The sequence below is a fragment of the Chiloscyllium plagiosum genome, unplaced genomic scaffold, assembly GCF_037043375.1.
Source record: "Chiloscyllium plagiosum isolate Xiang-an unplaced genomic scaffold, Cpla_swu_hap1 HiC_scaffold_31, whole genome shotgun sequence".
Classification (NCBI taxonomy): domain Eukaryota; kingdom Metazoa; phylum Chordata; class Chondrichthyes; order Orectolobiformes; family Hemiscylliidae; genus Chiloscyllium; species Chiloscyllium plagiosum.
In genome coordinates, this window is record NW_028270169.1 from 15,357,154 (window position 1) to 15,373,788 (window position 16,635).

Genomic DNA, 16,635 nt, shown 5'->3' on the forward strand with positions numbered 1-16,635 from the left:
CTAACAGTGGCGCAAAGTAGGGAATGCCAGGATGTTGAGCCAGCATTGGTAAAGGTAAACTGATAACTGTCCGAATGAAGATGGCATCTGATGTGGGAGCGAATGCATTCCCAGGATATTGCTACTTTTGTCTTCAGGGTAGAGGTCACGGGGCTGTGTTAATTGCTCTCAAAATAGCTAGGTAGTGCTCCACAAACTCATTAACCTTAATGAGTCTGATATGGCACGCAGTGGTTCCCAGGTTTGCATTGCAAATTGTTTCACCTTGAACGCCTTGCTCAGGCAAATCAGCTCTCATTGGATGGCAGCCATCCTGTTCACACATTTCCATCTGAGAGACCGAAAGTGACAATAAACCAGCTGAATTCCAATAAATCCATAACTCATTTACCCAGTTATTTTATGCTTGAATCAAAATTGTGCTTGGATCAGGATCTCTGTAAACTACGGTTAAACTAGAAAGCTCACAAACCATTTATCATTCCTTTAGCAATTCAATTAAATTAAGATTGGAAAGCACTTAGTAAAACCACAGGTTTTACAGAATACTGAGGCTCTGTTTACCTCTGCTCTTTGTGTAATGTCTAGGGGATATCTGGCAGTGTTTGTCTACATTCTACAGAACTGCTACAACGGGGATCATTTAGCAAATCCTGTTTTGGACTGAATTGTTACGTTTAATGAGGAATTCTGATCAATGAGACAGAACTTCAGTTTAGTGATACACCGTGCTTCATTCAATGGACTTTTCTAGAATTGGCTTTCTGTGTTTCTCTCATCATGTCCCTAATGATTCCTTCAGATTACAAATCACTACACATTCTAACTGAATGTTGACTTTAGATTACATTGTAGACCAAGTCCCATGATGTAAGGAGAGTCAAAGGAAATTCAGTAATAAAAACACAATGCTATTTAACAGTACCTTTCCAGTGCCTTGAGTGTATTGAGTAAATGTTACCTGTTTGATGTTTAGTCAGACAAACTGAGAGGATGTATTTCTCTAATTTTGGTGCCCTGTGTATTAGATAGTCTCCTTGTAACTGTCGAGCTCTATACTTATTCTCAGCAATGGTCAGTACGCCATTAGTTATAACCTCCAAGTGACAGTCTCTCTCAAGTGAAGAGAGCCAAGGGGTTACACATAAGGGACACCGATCCACAGCAATCAGGCAAAGGGGTAAAGGGGTAAATGTAGGGGTATGGGTGGGTTACGCTTCAGCGGGTCGGTGTGGACTTGTTGGGCCGAAGGGCCTGTTTCCACACTGTAAGTAATCTAAAAAAAAGAGGGAAGTCTCAAATCTATAAATTGCTGGAAAAGCTCAGCAGGTCTGGCAGCATGCATCGACAAAAATCACAGTTAACGTTTCGGGTCCAGTGACCCTTCCTCAGAACTGGGTTCTACCTGAAATGTTAACCGCGTTTTTCTCCACAGATGCTGCCAGACCTGCTGAGTTTTTCTGTTTTTGTTTCTGAATTCCAGCACCTGGAGCTCTTTTGTTTTTTTTTATTTATGTCCTAAACCTATCTGGGCTGGAAAAAGAATTATACTTGCTCCTCACTGAAGCCAACTGAGTTAATAGCATCCTTTCCTTAACTGTGCTCCCTGCAAGAAGGTATCTGTGAATGTCAGTCACCACCTTGCTAATCCTTAGGTGAAAATGGACTGGTAAGTCAGAGGTGATTGAACCAGGAAATACGAATGCTAGCTGGCTGCAGTTTTAAAGTTACATGTTCTTATTTTTATGGTGCTGCTGCTTATAGCAACTCCTGCCAGAAGATCTGCTGTCCTGATAGGTCATTTCCATATGTCTTACACCATGCTCACATATCCACTTCTTTTTATATCCCCATTATAAATCGCTATATTTGCATACAAATCGGATAGGTCTATGTAAGTTGCCGAGCTAATAGCTACACCCTCCCACATGTGATAGTGCTACAGGAAGATGCAAACATTTTAATGTATTCTGAATTATTGATATATTAAGACCTGCTGCTCAGGGTCCCAATCATTGGAAAGAGAAGAAGAAATTAATCAATTAATAATCACAAGGTGATTCCATAGGTTGGTTTTAAAAGCTTCTGTTTCACAGGAGGAAAAGGAATTGCTTTACACATTGACCCAAGGCAGAAAGTGCGAGTGAGTGGGAAATGCTGTCAGCTTTTTGATTTTAACACTGCAGCAGAGGAAGAAGAGCACAGAGCGTCTCTGACCAAGAATAGAAACTCTCACAGGAACGCAGTGACTATAGTCAGCTCGCACGAAACCTTCAGTGCTACAATTCAGAGGTTATATGAGTCATGTAGCTGTATTGATTATGTCTTGTTATCTCCCACAAAGCCATTAATTCTAGCACTCACTGGGTGGTAGATTGTTCTAGCACTCACTGGGTGGTAGATTGTTCTAGCACTCACTGGGTGGTAGTTTGTTATATGTATAATTTACAGTAGAAGCTCCTTTGTGAAAGCTTTCAGAGAGGACAAACAGAATGGTCCTGTAATTCATTCCAGTTACGGGATTGCTGGCCTCATCAGGCAAATTTCTGTTGAAGTCCTCCCCATTTGCTTTAAACCTGGAAATGGTTAACAGCAGAGATCAGGAAATATTCCAAAGCACAGCAGACTCGATATAATGGTTACTGCTCCTCGGATGCTGCCAGAACTGCTGTGCTCTTCCAGCACCACTAATCCAGCATCTGCAGTCATTGTTTTTACCCTGGATATAATGGTAACACAAGCACAAACTAACACGTCATTTCATACTTTGCCCTGCCCACAAACTTGGCTTTTTACCTGATATGCCATCATAAATAACACGAGCTCCTGGCTTACTTTGTACTTGCAATTGACAGGGTTTGTGTGATATTGTGTACGTGACTGACAATGCTCATTACCCACTCTGTGCTTATAATTGACAAGTCTTGTCCATAACATGTTTTTGTAACTGACAAAGCTCATTACTAACTTTGTGGAAGTAATTGACAAGATTCGGTACTATCTTCTTTCCAATACTGACAGGACTTCTAATTCTGACATGCCTGTACTTGACAGGGTTTCTAGCTTGCTGGAAACTTCATTAAAGCGTTGTACATTCACAATGTACAAAACTCAATACTTAGCAGGGCTAAGAATACTGCGTCAGGTTTCTAACAATAATCAGAATCTGACATTACCATGAGGCCAGTTCTTTTAGATAATTTCTGGTACTCTGGATCTAGATTGAAGGTTTGCCTATTCTGTATCAGCTAATTTTCTGACATGAAGAAAAGGGAGCATTGGCACAGACCATAGGAGGCACAATGCTAAGCAGGTAAAGATGCCTCAGGGGCAACAGGTTCGACAACGCTCTCGTTTGGGGCATTGTGGATTTTTCTTCAAATTGCAGCTTTATCCATATGCACAAATGTCAGCAACATTCCCTTCTTAGAATGTCTTGCTCTTCACAAACCTTGTGCACAGCTTGGGCTACTTTGAGTGGATTGATATTTACTATTTGTAACATTTGGGACTGTGCAGAATGCTAGACTTATTGCCTGATCATTATGAGATCCCAGTGCTCTGTGCATTTCAATTCACTGGTTAGCCTGTAGTTGCTGGGATACATTTAAATCTGCAGTGCTCTAGCACAATCCCCTTGATTTGAGCAGGACTTGGAAGCTTAAAGATGACATTTTCCATCTTTACTTCCCTCAGTATTCTTCAATAAATCCCATCTGGACCTGGTAACTCTTAGGACAGCCAATCTTCCAACTACACTCTCTTTATCAACTGTAAGCCCAACCAGTAATTCAACTACTTCCCTTTCTACCCTAACTGCAACTATCTGATAAAGACCCAGGAAATTGCACATTTAATATATTAGTCTCCTTGCATATGTCCCCTAATTGGCCCAACTCCTCTATTTTTCTAATTATATACCCAGAGAAGAGTTTGGGAATCCTTTAATATGTTACCTGCCAGTATCTTCTCATTTTTATTCTTTGCCTCTCTCATTTTCTTTATCACGATTGCTTTGACCTTTCGAGGCTGAACCTTGCCAGAAATTGACTAGGTTTTTTTTTTGGTGAGTTTCATGGAGGGTGTCTTTCTGTGAACTTAATTGGTTTTCTTATGCTATCTTCCAACACTTGCCTTATTACCTGTGTACCAAGCTCCTGTGCACCTCCCTCATTGTATTCTCCCACCCATCACAGGCAGAGGTTCTGGCTATCGGCAGGAGCTCCCAGGGTTCCTGATGCTAGCACCATATTTAAAGGCCATTTGGGCACCTGACCAAACTTTCATTTCTAGAGCGGCCCTGCACAGTTCCTGTTAATTGTCTCCACATGTCAAACAGAAGGTAGTTGATACCCCATTCTGCCAATGGAGGCCTGAAGGTCCTTGTGGCCAGGGTAGTGCAAGCAGTCACTGCTCATCTGGCTTGCCCCGAGATGATGGTGACTGATGGAGGACTCGAGGAGCAAGAGGGGAGCTACATTCTCCAGGACACAGCCCTTACTTTCATGTTGGGAATTGTCACTGTCTGGTTTCTTTCTAGCTGCTCGGAGAATGGGAAGGGGCTTAACTTCAGTTTAACTTAAGTTTAAGAATAAGGAAAACAATAGGAAGATATAACTTAAAGAGAGTCCGTCGATCCTGAGCCAGCTCAGCAGCATCAATGCCTGTACCACCATCTCTCCTGCACCACCTCATGTCTGTCTACACTGGATCCAATCAACATCAGAGTCGTATCTCACACTGCTGGGCCCACCTCGATTTTGCTGTGATTCCACAGATTCACTACCCTTTGAAAAGAGAAGTTCCTCTTCATCTGTGTCTTAAATGTTTGACCCCTTATTCTGAAATTTTGCCGTCTAATCCTAGACTCTCCCACAAGCGGAGATCACCTCTCCACTTCTAACTTGTCAAGTCCGGTTCTGAGGAAGGGTCACTGGACCTGAAACGCTAACTCTGATTTCTCCTCGCAGATGCTGCCAGACCTGCTGAGCTTTTCCAGCAACTTCTGTTTTTGTTCCCAAAAAACCTTATATGCTTCAATAAGATCTCATCCTATTTTTCTAACCTCTAATGAGTACAAGTATAACCTACTCAAACTCTCCTTTCCTACCGATAGGAACTGCGGATGCAGAAACAAAAACAGAAATTGCTGGAAAAATTCAGCAGTTCTGGCAGCATCTGTGGAGAGAAATCAGTATTACTATTTCGCATCTGGTGACCCTCCCTGACAACTGTTCTGAGGGTGGGTCACTGACCTGAAACGTTAACTTTGATTTCTCTTTCCAGATGCTGTCAGATCTGCTGAGCTTTTCCAGCAACATCTCTCCTTTCTCACCTTGTTTTCCAAACCCTTAGTGGCTTTGTTTCCTTATCTCTGTGACAGTCTTCAGTCCCACAACACTCCTCTAACTGGTGCCATTAGCTGCCTGGACCCTTAGCTCCAGATTCCACTCTCTAAGCGTCTCCATCTCTCTCCATCTTTAAAAGTCTTTGAACAAACGTTTAGCTATTTATCCTGTTATTAAACTTCCTACCTAGACAGCACTGTGTATGCTTCTACTCTCCACAGGCTACAACGGTTTATGAAAGTGTTTCATCATCAATGCCAGAGGGGCATTTAAGGATGGGAAGTAAATGCTGCCCTTGCTTGAGGTACCCACTTAAAAATAACGAAACAAAAATCTACTTCTGAAGCTTATGTCAAATTTTGCTGAATAATGCTGCTATACAGCATATTCGGACATTTTGCTATACTAAAGATGTTTCATTTATACCCAAGTTATTGTTCTTTTTGTTACTGGAAGTCCTTGAGGGCTGACTAACATATCACCTGAGAAAGAAGTATTTTGGATACCTAATTCCCTTTTCTCCAGCAACTTATTTTCTGTCATAAAAGATGTGGAATATTAAAATGTTCCAGAACAATACGCCTGTGGTTCTTATTTATCTTCCATTTCCCTCTCACAGTTTGAAATTTTTTTTCTTATTAATTCACAGGATGTGATGTCACTGGCTAGGCCAGTATTCATTATCCATTCCTAATTACCCAGAAGGAAGTCAAGAGTCAACTACATTGTCATGTATCTGGATAAGAATGGCATTACATTTGCATTACCTCAAAGATATTAGTGAACCAGATGGGATTTTCCAATAATCAACAATGATTTCACAGTCATCATTAGACTCTGAATTCCAGAATTTTATTACATTCAAATTGCTCCGTTTGCCATTTGAATGCGAGTTCCCCAGAATGTTAACTGAGTTGCTGGATCCGTATCGAAAAGTGTGGCACTGGAAAAGTACAGCAGGTCAGGCAGCATCTGAGGAGCAAGAGATTTGACACTTTGGGCATAAGCTCTTCATCAGGAAGGGGAGGGGGTGGGTGGGGAGGGGGTTAAGAGATAAAGTGGTGGAGAGGTGGGGATGGGGGAAAAGTACGTGGGAAGGTGATAGGTAGATGCAGGTGGGGGGGGGGGTAATAGTGAGAGGTCAGAGGGAAGGGTGGAGCAGATAGATGGGAAGGAAAATGAATATTACAGAGGAGGAAGTGCTGAATGTCTTGAAACGCATAAAGGTGGATAAATCCCCAGGACCTGATCAGGTGTACCCTAGAACTCTGTGGGAAGCTAGAGAAGTGATTGCTGGGCATCTTGCTGAGATATTTGTATCATCGGTAGTCACAGGTGAGGTGCCAGAAAACTGGAGGTTGGCTAACGTGGTGCCACTGTTTAAGAAAGACAAGCCAGGGAACTATAGACCGGTGAGCCTGATGTCGGTGGTGGGCAAGTTGTTGGAGGGAATCCTGAGGGACAGGGTTTACACGTATATGGAAAAGCAAGGACTCATTAGGGATAGTGAACATGGCTTTGTGTGTGGGAAATCATCTCTCATGAACTTGAGTTTTTGAAGAAATAACAAAGAGGATTGATGAGGACAGAGCTGTAGATGTGATCTTTATAAACTTCAGTAAAGTATTCGACAAAGTTCCTCATGGGAGACTGGTTATCAAGGTTCGAGCTCATGGAATACAGGGAGAACTAGCCATTTGGATACAGAACTGGCTCAAAGGTAGAAGACAGAGGGCGGTGGTGGAGAATTGTTTTTCAGACTGGAGGCCTGTGACCAGTGAAGTGCCACAAGGGTTGGTGCTGGGTCCGTCCACTACCTTTCGTCATTTATATAAATGATTTGGATATGCATGTAGGAGGTATAGTTAGTAAATTTGCGGATGACACCAAAATTGGAGGTGTAATGGACAGCAAAGAAGGTTACCTCGGATTACAATAGGATCTTGATCAGATGGGCCAATGGGCTGAGGAGTGGCAAATGGAGTTTAGTTCAGATAAATGCGAGGTGCTGCATTTTGTGAAAGCAAATCTTAGCAGGACTTATACACTTAATGGTAAGGTCTTAGGGAGTGTTGCTGAACAAAGGAGTGAAGATTTATAGCTCCTTAAAAGTACAGTTGCAGGCAGATAGGATATTGAAGAAGGCATTTGGAATGCTTTCCTTTATTGGTCAGAGTATTGAGTACAGGGGTTGGGAGGTCATGTTGCGGCTGTACAGGACATTGATTAGGCCACTGTTGGAATATTACATGGAATTCTTGTCTCCTTCCTATCAGAAGGACATTGTGAAACTTGAAAGGGTTCAGAAAAGATTTACAAGGATGTTGCCAGGGTTGGAGGATTTGTGCTATAGGGAGAGGCTGAACAGGCTGGGGCTGTATTCCCTGGAGTGTCGGAGGCTGAGGGGTGACCTTATAGAGGTTTACAAAATGATGAGGCGCATGGATAGGATAAATAGACAAAGTCTTTTCCCTGGGGTGGGGGAGTCCAGAACTAGAGGGCATAGGTTTAGGGTGAGAGGGGAAAGATATAAAAGAAACCTAAGGAGCAATGCTTTCAGGGAGAGGATGGTGCATGTATGGAATGAGCTGCCAGAGGAAGTGTTGGAGGCTGGTGCAATTGCATTATTTAAAAGGCATGTGGGTGGGTAAATGAATAGGAAGGGTTTGGAGGGATATGGGCCAGGTGCTGGCAAATGGGACTAGATTGGGTTGGGATATCTGGTCGGCATGGACGAGTTGGACCGAAGAATCTGTTTCTGTGTGGTAAATCTCAATTACTCTATGACAGATAGGACATTTCGAGTTGGAGGGTCAGTTTGGGGGGAAATGAGGAAACTAGTGAGGTTGATATTGATGCCATGTGCTCAGAGGGTCCCAAGGCAGAAGATGAGACGTTCTTCCTTCAGGCGTCAGGTGGCTTGGATTTGGCAGTGGATGGGGCCCAGAACTTGCATGTCCTTGGCAGAGTAGGAAAGGGAGTTGAAGTGGTTGGCCACAGGGCAAGTGTAGTTTCGGTGCAAGTGTCCCAGAGATGTTCTCTGAAATGTTCCACGAATTGGCGTTGTGTCAATCCAATGTAGAGGAGTGATGTACCACTTTATCTTCTATCATATACTCTTACTAATTTATCTAATCCTCTTTTATTGTCTGTCTCTCTTTCCACCTTAATCCTCTCTACTTTCTGTTTCTTTGAATCATACAATGGCTATTGCGCAGAAGGCAGGCCATTGGATTTCTTATGGTTATGCTACCTGTCCAAGAGACCAGTTCAGTTGGTCCCTCTCCCCAACATTCCCCTGGAACCTTCCTTTTTTTCTCCTTTATCTTTTCTACCTCATTCATTTTATCATCTCCCAATATGTTTATTTTCCATTCCCGTCCATTTTGCAGCGGGTTAAGTCAGATCTTCCTGGAAGGTAATTATTACTAGTTTTTTGAAATGTATTGATATCGCACACCGCTAGACATACATTTTAAACATTTTAAAAACTGCATCCTTTCCTTTGTGTTTTGTTTGGGTAATGTTTGTAAAACAACAAAGCATGAGTCTGTCAACCTACACAGCAAAGGATCATGTAAGCCCTTTTATAACTTTTGAAAACTCTATCATTGCTGTACTGTCTTTCTAACTCTGTTCATAATCTCTTTACTTAATCTCCCTTTCCCCTGATCTATTTTTGCTTGTTAGCCCTCTTCATGTGGATTTGAAGATCCTGTAAAAACACAGCAGGCTAGGCAGCATCCGAGGAGCAGGAGCATCGACATTTCGGGTGTAAGCCCTTCTTCAGGAATGCCCGAAATGTCAATTCTCCTGCTCCTCGGATGCTTGGCCTGCTGTGTTTTTCCAGCACCAGACTTCTCAACTCTGGTCTCCAGCATCTGCAGTCCTCACTTTCTCCAATTTGAAGATCCTGTCTAACGTCAGAGCATCGACCTTACCACCACTTCACCCACACCCAACAACTTTTTCCCATGAAATTAGAGCCGCTAAACTGAATAAGTTAGCAGCGTGGTATAATTCATTAAGAAAATGAAAAGTTTTTGAGATAATTTCTGTGAGGCTACCTCAGAAATAAACCATTCGCCCAAAAATTAGGAAGTGTGACCATGTTCCCAAGTTCTGTTTGGGTCTTACAGCTGTGGAGATAACAATGTTGTTAAGTAGGTGAGAACACACTGCTTCCTGGTATAACATGAGGCCTTGCTTTCCCCAAGCAGCTGAAGCAATACAAAAGGTGCAGTAAAGCAAGTAGAATTTGTTCGACCATACAGGCTTTTATCAACATCTTTTTTAGATATACAGGGTGTTCTGAAGTATTTCAAGGCCAATGCATTGGCTCTGAAATATAGTCACTGTTGTTATGCAGACCTACTGACCACTTTAACATGGAAAAGTAAAGTTCTTTTTACCCCTTGATAAGGTGGGCCATTTGTGTTGCTGTGAACTAGACAATGCAGATGTCAGGCTTGCTCAGCAGGGAATGTTTCAGCTTTTCAGTCAACAGGAAGCAGATTCAATTAGCACCTTGCCAAGATTTGAGCTACACAGTCAGAGGTGCCACTTCTCATACTCAGAGGTTAAACTGATGCTGCCTGCTGGTTCCAGTGTTTCATATAGATTTTAAGAACCTGATGGCATTATACAAGTTGAGCAGAGTGTTCTCCTGGTCCTTCATGCTCTCACGCAACCATCAATGGCACATTTATTCACAGTTAAAAATCACACAACACCAGGTTATAGTCCACCAAGTTTAATTGGAAGCACTAGCTTTCGGCGCGCCGCTCCAAAAGTTAGTGTGCTTCCAATTAAACCTGTTGGACTATAACCTGGTGTTGTGTGATTTTTAACTTTGTACACCCCAGCCCAACACCGGCATCTCCAAATCATCACACTAATTCATAATGTTAATGTCCAGTTCTGGTTGCCCTGTTTGGAAGGATATTATCAAGCTGGAGAGGGTTCAGAAGAGATTTACCTGGATGTTGTCAGGAATGAAGGGTTTGAGTTATAAGGAGAGGCTGAATAGGCTAGGACTTTTATCACTGGAGCATGGGAGGTTGAGGGGCGACCTTATAGAAGCTTATAAAATCATGAGCAGTATAGGTAAGGTGAATGGCAGGGGTCTTTTCTCTAGGTTGAGGAATTTCAAGGGGGCATATTTTTAAGGTGAGAGGAGAAAGATTTAAGAAAGACATGAGGGGCAATTCTTTTACCCAGAAAGTGGTTCGTATGTGGAATGAACTTCCATGAGAAAGTAGTGGTATGGGTACAGACATAACATATAAAAGCCTTTTAGATAAGTACATGAATAAGAAATGAATCTCAGATGGTGACGAAACAGACTACAGATGGGAGTTGGAAGACCTGGAAAAATGGTGCACTGAGAACAACCTAGCTCTCAATTCCGGCAAAACCAAGGAACGTATTATTGACTTTCGGTGGGATGTTACTCATGCCCCTCTACACATTAACAGCACAGAGGTGGAACAAGTGGAGAGTGTCAAGCTCCTGGGGGTGGTCATCCACAACAAGCTTTCTTGGACTCTTCATGTGGATGCACTGGCTACAAAGGCCCAATAACATCTCTTCTTCCTCAGGCAGCTGAGGATATTTGGCATGAGGGTGAAGACCCTTGCCAACTTTTATAGGTGCGCCATCGAGAGCATTCTGTCTGGATATATCACCACCTGGTATGGCAACTGTACCATTCAAGGTTGGAGACGGTTACAGAGAGTGGTGAACTCGGCCTGGACAATCACAAAGGCCAACCTCCAATCTACAGAATCCATCTACCAGGCCCGCTGTCAAGGAAAGGCCGCCAGGATTCTCAAAGATTTATCCCACCATGGCAATGTTTTTCTATAACCTCTCCCATCAAGGAGAAGGTACAGAAGCCTGAACACACGGACCAGCCGGTTTCAAAACAGTTTCTACCCTCCTGTTGTTAGAAGACTGAATGGACTCACAGACTCTTAGCATTCGCCTGTACCTGTGGTTTTGTTTTTGCTGCTGTTTACCTATTATTTACTTATCTATGCTACTTAACTCTGTGATCTGTCTGTATTGCTCACAAGACAAAGCTTTTCACTGTGTCTCGGTACACGTGGCAATAAATTCAATTCAATCCAATTCAAGTGCAGGCATGTCAGACTAATTTAGTTTAGGGTTATGATCGGCATGGACTGATTGGACTAAAGTTTAGAAGAACGCGGTAAATAAGTTGCTAAGGGGGATTGACAAAGTAGACAAAGAAAGGATATTTCTGCTTGTGGGGCAATCAGAACGCCACGCCATTGTTTAGAATAGCAGGATAGGATAAGGGGTCATAGATTTAAACGGAGCCGAAGAAAAATTACTTCACTTAAAAGGTTGTGAATCTGTGGAATTCACCACCCCAGAATATGGAGGATGATGGGACACTGATTAAAGGAAGAGCTAGAAAGATTTTTAATGAGTAATGGGTTGAAGGGTTATGAAAAGTGAGCAGGAGAGTGAAGTTGGGACCAAGATAAGATCAGCTATGATCGTTTCAAATAATGGAGCAGGCTTGAGGAGCTGAATAGCGTGGTCCCTGCTCCCAGCTCTTATGATCTTGTATGTCATTGCTGTTCATGGCATCCGGACCGACAGCAAAGTGGTTGCCTCTTAATTGCCTTCTGAAATAGCCTGAGCAAACCAGCCAGTTCAAGTGGCAATTAGGGGAATAAGTGCTTGCTTAGCCAATGATACCCATATCCCATGAATGAATGTAAAAAATAATAAGTAGCACATCTACAATTTTACAGACATGCCGGGGTCAGACGAGGAGTCAGATGCCACCCCTCCCTGTCCCTGTGTGTGGACACCATAGGAAATTATAAGATTGGGGTAGTTGAATTTCTTATCTTGACTGGATTTTCCAACAGTGTAAATAAAGATGCATGAGGCATGGGTATTTGAAAGTGCAACAGTTCAGAAACTCTTCAAATGCAGGGTGAATTGTGGTGGCTCAAGTTGGCTTCACATGGCTATCCTTCTGTGTCCAGTCTACAACTGCTGCTATATTATTTCACTGAAGCACGTTCCTTAAGTGAGGCTCCTAACCTGTGGCGGAAACCTACAATTATAAAGAATCAGAAGTTGAGCAACTGATGCTCCAGAAGCCAGGTTTACCGCAAAAGATGTGCTTCAGGAACCCCCCTTATAAGTTCCTAGGTAATGGCTCTGCAGGAACATGCTTGGAAAGTTTGAATTTCTAACAGGCAATTCCTCTACTCCCTGGGACCCCCTGGAGATGTCTCTGACTCTCTGTTAGAAAGCTCCAACATGATTACCTGGATAGTTCTCCAGGAATGGTTAGGCAGCAAATTCCGAGTGGTACTGCTGGATAATTATCCCCCCCAAGGCCCACCCCTTCAACTCCTCCCTCAATCCTCAGTCTCCCTCCCATTACCACTCAACCACCCCCTGAACCCCCTACACCCATCTCAACCTGACGCTACAATCAACCCAATTGCCCCTGAACTGACCCAACCCCTCTTGTTAATTGGGAGAAAGTGAGGACTGCAGATGCTGGAGATCAGAGTCGAGAGTATGGTGCTGAAAAAGCACAGCTGCTCAGGCAGCATCCAAGGAGCAGGAGCATCAGGATACTCCTGATGAAGGGCTTATGCCCAAAATGTTGATTCTCCTGTTCCTTGGATGCTGCCTGACCTGCTGTGCTTTTCCAGTGCCACACTTTTCGATTCCTCTTGTTGACCTCCAAACCACAGCAGACTCAATGCAGTAAGAGTGTGCAGGGTTTGAATGAAGGTGACCTTCTGTTGATGTTCCTTGGACAGCTCCTCCCTGTTTTATTACAGAAGAGTCCTATTGGGGGCAAAGTACTGACTTGGATTGAAAATTGGTTGGCTGACAGGAAACAAAGAGTAGTGATAAATGGCTCCCTTTCGGAATGGCAGGCAGTGACCAGTGGGGTACCGCAGGGACCAGTGCTGGGACCGCAGCTTTTTACAATATATATTAATGATATAGAAGATGGTATTAATAGTAACATTAGCAAATTTGCTGATGATACAAAGCTGGGTGGCAGGGTGAAATGTGAGGAGGATGTTAGGAGATTACAGGGTGACCTGGATAGGTTAGGTGAGTGGACAGATGCATGGCAGATGCAGTTTAATGTGGATAAATGTATGGTTATCCACTTTGGTGGCAAGAACAGGAAGGCAGATTACTACCTAAATGGAATCAATTTAGGTAAAGGGGCAGTACAAAGAGATCTGGGTGTTCTTGTACACCAGTCAATTAAGGCAAGCATGCAGGTACAGCAGGTAGTGAAGAAAGCTAATAGCATGCTGCCCTTCATAACAAGAGGGATTGAGTTTAGAATCAAAGAGGTTCTTCTGCAGCTATACAGGGCCCTGGTGAGACCGCACCTGGAATATTTTGTGCAGTTCTGGTCTCCAAATTTGAGGAAAGACATTCTGGCTATTGAGGAAGTGCAGCGTAGGTTCACGAGGTCAATCCCTGGAATGGCGGGACTATCTTATGTTGAAAGATTGGAGCGACTGGGCTTGTATACCCTTGAGATTAGTAGACTGAGAGGGGATCTGATTGAGACGTATAAGATTATTAAAGGATTGGACACTCTGGAGGCAGAAAACATGTTTCCGCTGATGGGTGAGTCCCGAACCAGAGGACACAGCTTAAAAATAAGGGGTAGACCATTTAGGACAGAGATGAGGACTTCTTCACCCAGAGAGTGGTGGGTGTGTGGAATGCTCTGCCTCAGAAGGCAGTGGAGGCCCAGTCTCTGGATTCATTTAAGAAAGAGTTGGATAGAGCTCTCAAGGATAGTGGAATCAAGGGTTATGGAGATAAGGCAGGAACAGGATATTGATTAAGGATGATCAGCCATGATCATAATGAATGGTGGTGCAGGCTCGAAGGGCAGAATGTCCTACTCCTGCACCTATTGTCTATTGTCTATATCTATATCTGGGTGCTTGCAGTGCAGATGTAAGCAAAATGTAAGTGTGCATTTTTTTTCTGTTTCTGGCCATTAACTCTTTCAGAACCATGACATTATTCAACACATTCACGTGTCCCAAGTTCCTTACATTTACTCTGTAAATTGGAGGATAGGTAATAATTAGCCCTTCTGCATCCACCTTAGTCCTGTAGATTCCAGGGGGTGGATGGTGTAGGAATACTCATCATTTTGTGTGAGCTAAAAGGAACAGTATTATCTCTGCCTCTAATCTGAATCTGTCAATGGAAATGCAATTTTCATCAAGGACACGCCCTTTAATACCTGTCATTTTCACCAAAGACACAAAGTACCAATTACTCACCTTTGACGAATCAATCTCTTCTCATCTATAACTCCAGTGTACATAAATCCTTTTCCATCAATTTATCAGTTTCAACATGCGTGCTGAGAGATTGGAGAACAAGACAGATTGGAGACAAATAATTAGTCGTCAAAGTCCTCATGAAAAATATGAAAATTACATTTTATCTCAAGACCATTACACATCAGTTATTTGTGCATTTTCAAACTTCTGTTGGATCAATGGCATCTTTGAATTGGCAATAATGTGACAGCAATATCTGTTAGTTTTGATTCCTTCACAGGGTGGCACTATAATCTCTGCACCCATTAAGACAGGAGTGTCTATTATTCTGAGTCATCATGAAGACGGCACTGTAGCCTGTCTCAGCCTGTTCCAAAAATTACAGCTAAAAGACAATTTCCCTCAATGATTCATCAGCAATGAGTATGACGCAAAGCATTAATTTGTTACTTGAGTGGCCAAATACATGACAGATGATATATGATGTGGATAGACATGATTTGGAGATGCCGGTGGACAGGGGTGTACAAAGTTAGAAATCACACAACACCAGGTTATAGCCCAACAGGTTTATTTGGAAGCACTAGCTTTCAGAGTGCTGCTTCTTCAGCAGATGGTTGTCTTTGGTGAAGACAGGCAATCACCTGATGAAGGAGCAGCACCCCGAAAACTAGTGCTTCCAAATAAACCTATTGGGCTATAACCTGATGTAGTGTCATTTCTAACGATGTGGATAGATATGAGGTTATCTACTTGGTATCAAAAGCAGGAAGGCAAATTATTATCTGAGTGGTGATAGATTGGGAAAGGGGGAGGTGTAACAAGATCTGGATGTCCTTGTACACCAGTTGCTGAAAATAAATATTCTGGTACAGTGAGCAGTGAAGAAGGCAAATGGTACTTTGGATTTCATTGTGAGAAATTCGAGTACATGAGCAGAAATGTCTTATTGCAAGTGTACAGAGCCTTGGTGAGACCACACCTGGAATATTGTGTGGAATATTTCAGTCTCCTTATCTGAGGAAGGTTGCTCTGGTGATGGAGGGAGCTCAGCAAAGCTCTACTGGTAGGTCTGGAAAGAGACTAGATTCATTAGGACGACATTCAATGGAGTTTGGAAGAATCTCATAGAAATTCGGAAAATTCTAACGGGTCTAGACAGGATATTCCTGATGACCACGGAGTCCAAAGCCAGGGGTCACAGATAAGGGTTGGCCTTGTAGGACTGAGATGAGGAGAAATGTCTTCATCGAGAGAGTGGTTGAGGCCAAAACAAAGAATGTTTTCCAGAAGGAGTTAGATATAGTTCTTCAGGCTAAAGGGATCAAAGAGTATGGGAGAAAGCAGGAATGGGTACTGAGTTAGGTAGTCAGCCATGATCATATTGAATGCGGAGTCATTCCTGCTATTTGCTATATTTTTAATGTTTCTATGTTACATATGTCATCCCCACATATCTCACACATGACTCCTTCATGTCTCAGATATTGGCAGGTGATTCAAAGAAGCTTTCAAATTGTGGTTCCTGTAATGCTTGTTGTACAATAGATAATTGGTAATACCACACAAATACTCCACAAAGACATGGCTTCAGCTACTTTACTAGGAAATATCTACAGTGAAGGATGACTAAGATATTTGTTTCATATGTTTGGGGTGCACATGGTTGGCCTTTATGAAGCACTGGACGCATGTGTGAAAACACAAGACCTCCTTCTGCAAAGACGTCTGTGATTTTAACTCACTCGAAACTCATCAGCTTAATCGGAGTTCACATTGGGTCCTACAGGCTGTTAGTCAGGTCTTAACACACAGACTAGATTAAAAATCTGTTCACAAAGACAGTCATTACGTATTCTGTTGAAGTGCAATGTCTGCAGTTAAAAAGATATCCAAATGCCAGTGGGTTTCAGGCACTCAGTCATCTTCATGACACCAGACTTCGACAA